This window comes from Trachemys scripta, chromosome 12 (genome assembly GCF_013100865.1).
Source record: "Trachemys scripta elegans isolate TJP31775 chromosome 12, CAS_Tse_1.0, whole genome shotgun sequence".
Lineage (NCBI taxonomy): Eukaryota > Metazoa > Chordata > Testudines > Emydidae > Trachemys > Trachemys scripta.
In genome coordinates this window covers 31,205,338-31,208,920 of record NC_048309.1, presented here as the reverse complement: position 1 = coordinate 31,208,920, position 3,583 = coordinate 31,205,338, and positions in this window count along the sequence as shown.

Genomic DNA, 3,583 nt, shown 5'->3' with positions numbered 1-3,583 from the left:
CAACAAAGAAGATCAAAGAGATGGAATGCAGCCATATGAGCAAAGGCTGAAGGAACTGGATGTGTTTAGTTATAAAAGAGGAGATTAAGGGGAGGATATTATAATGGTCTTCAGATACTTGAAAGGCTGCCATAAAAAAGATGGAGAAAAGTTGTTCTCTCTTGCCACAGAGGGCAGGACAAGAGGCATTGGGTTCAAACTACAGCACAGCAGCTTTAGATTACATATCAGGAAAAGCCTCCAAACTGTGAGCATGATAGGACAATAGAACCAACTGCCTAGGGAGGTTGTGAACGTTTCTTCATTGGACATTTTCAAAGAAAGGCTGGAGAGCCATCTGTCTTGGATGGTTTAGACACAACAAATCCTGCTTCTTGGCAGGGAGTTAGAAGACCCTTGCGGTCCCTTCTAATGCTATGATTCTGAGATTCTATGAAATGTGCAATACACATGTATTTTCTGCAATTTTGTTCTTTCAAAGTTCATTAAGGGTTACAATATTATTATTTTAGTTTTTTGACTGGTCTGTGCATTTCATAGTTTTGTTTCTCTCTTATGCTTAAATTTACTTCTTTGGGTAGTGAGTTTTAAAATGCCTAACCTGTCCTGGCTATAATAATTATCATTTTTACTTTTATCACCATATTGTGTTTTGTCATTCATGATTTAAAGTGATAAAATCAAAGAACAGTATCCTTTTAAAAGTAACTTTAACTTGTACTCACCTTAGCAATGCCAGTTTTTAAAAAAAATAGCTAAACAAATAACTTTCAACACTGTGCAGATGACGGTCGCTTATTTTCAAATTGTATTTTTAGTTATATCTGTAAAATAGCTTAAAAATTGTATGAAAATAAATGTGGTTCCAAGTCTGATAGTAACAGAATGATGGATTCAAATGTTAGCAAATCACATACATGATTGTAATTGGTAAATAAATGCCAAAATAATTAGAAAAAATAAATATCCGTTCTTAATAAAAGAGAAAAAAAACTTAATTTTGTATGTTAAAATTAAGTAAATACATTTTTAGTGGAGTGAAAAATAATTGACTAATATAGAGTAGATAATGGCAGTAACACAGAGTGTGTCTATTGGAGAAAGAAAGTAGATTTTAAGCGGATTTCTTTTATTTTATTTATCTCTACTAAAGATAGTGTACAACTTGTGCTTCCGATTTCTGTGATAAAGCTCCAGAACTGTTACCTCAAGGCTTGGGATTGGAAATAGCTTGCTATATTATCTCCTGATTGTTCTAAATTTACAGATAAACTTAAAATATGACTTTAATTGGTGTTTCCGTATATATATATAGATAGATAGATAGATAGATAGATAGATAGATAGATACAGTGCTCCTTTCAAGTAATTTCTAAGTTATTCTCTGCACAAAAAAAACCCTAGAGTTTTCAGGTGCCTAAGTAGCCCCTGGAATCATGGTGAAAATTGCCCCCCCGCCCCCCAAAAAATCGGAAACGGTGCCTCAGGTGAGCCAGAAGAAGCTAGAAGGCTGAGGGATGGCCCGGGCATCTGCCAGCAAGATGCAGCCCCTGTGTGACAGTGCAGAGCCTGCCTTGAGCCGCAGGCCAAGTGCCAGGCACCATGAGCCACAACTGCAGCATAGAAGTGAGGGTGGCAATACACCATATACCATGTCACCCGTACTTCTGTGCTGCTGCTGCCGACGGCGGTGTCACCTCAGAGCTGGGCACCTGGCCATCAACTGCCGCTCTCCAATTGCCCAGCTAGTGCTTAATTTGTCCCGGGGCTGAACACCAGCACCCCTTCCAATACAAATTAACCACTGGGAGAGGGAGGCAGTGGGGCCCATAGTTGATGGGGGTTAGGGAGCCCGGGGAGTCCACTGGGGCCAGGGGTGATGGGGGGGGCACCCGCGGGGGCCAGGGACACAAAAGTACAAGTTCACCCAGGGAGAATCATAGAATATCAGGGTTGGAAGGGACCTCAAGAGGTCATCTAGTCCAACCCCCTGCTCAAAGCAGGACCAATTCCCAACTAAATCATCCCAGCCAGGGCTTTGTCAAGCCGGGCCTTAAAAACCTCCAAGGAAGGAGACTCCACCACCTCCCTAAGCTAGCCATTTTCCCTTAGGCTAGCTCTGCCTATGTCATTCCCACCTCTCCCAGGGAGGGACTGTCCAGAACCCATCTATAGTCAGTTCCTGCTCCAAGCCAGATCTCTCTCATAGAGTGAGAGCTGGAGATCTGCACCCCACTTCAAGCCCCCAGTAGAGCTCGTCTTTTCCCTGTTAGCCCCTTCCTCCAAGTCTGACACCTGTTGCAGGTGTAGTGGGACATAAAAACATTTGAAGAGATGTTCCAATGATTTGGGTTAGACCAATGATCCACCTAGCCCAGTATCCTGTCTGCCGACAGAGGTCAATGCCTGGTGCTTCAGAGGGAATGAACAGAACAGGAAATCATCAAGTGATCCATCCCCTGTAGCCCATTCCCAGCTTCTGGCAAACAGAGGTTTAGGGACACTCAGAGCTTGGGGTTGCATCCCTGACCATCTTGGTTAATAGCCATTGATGGACATATCCTTTGTTACCCTTCCAAGAGTTTCACTGTAGTAGGGTGGTCACAGTTCAAACACACAGCACCTTTTATTAACACAAAAATCCCTATTGCAGTTAGCTAGAAGCACCACGAATTGCAATTACATACAATCAGAGGTGATGCTGAATTGGCAGTGTCCCACTTCCGATGGCCAGTCATCTGCAGGTCGTCTGGGGAGAATGTTTTGCTGGCTGTTCTCAAGCAGTATCTTCTCCCTCTCTCACTCTGTCTCTCTGTGGTTTCCTCGCTCTTGTTATCTTTATAGTTAAGATTTTAAACATGTGCCAACACTGTGGTTAAGCACTTGCTGCTGCACTCAGTGTCATAATCTGCCGCTTTACCGCAGCTGGCTATTTTTGCACAAAGTTTTCTGTCCCAACTTGATGTCTATATGATCTACACGCTATTGGTTAATGGTGGTAAGAGTTTCAAAATGTAGTAACACTTGTTTTCCATCAGCATCTTCCATGAAATGATCTAATTCTTTTTTTGAACCCAGTTACAGTTTTGGCCTTCTCACCATCCCCAGGCAATGAGTTCCACGGGTTGACTGTACGTTGTGTGAAGAAATATTTCCTTTTGTTTGTTTTAAACCTGCTGCCTATTAATTTCATTGGGTGATTCTTGGTTCTTGTATTATGTGAATGGGTAAATGACACTTCCTTTTTCACTTTCTCCACACCAGTCATGGTTTTATAGACCAGAACTGCACACAGTATTCAAGGTGTGGGCTAATCATGTATTTATATGGTGTCAATGGTGTGAGACAGAGGTGACTGAACCCACAGCAGCTCATTATCCTCTTCCTGCCCAGTGTGGGTTTGTATCATAGTGTCTAAGTGACTTACATAAACAAATTCTATTGAGATCTGTGCTAAGTTATTCAACGTGGCCTAAGGGAATTAGGCACTGACCTGCCAATGGGAGTTGGGCAGCAAACATCTTTAGTTACTTCCAAAATGAACAGCCTAGATCATGCCTAAGTTCTGTAGCACAACTTTCCC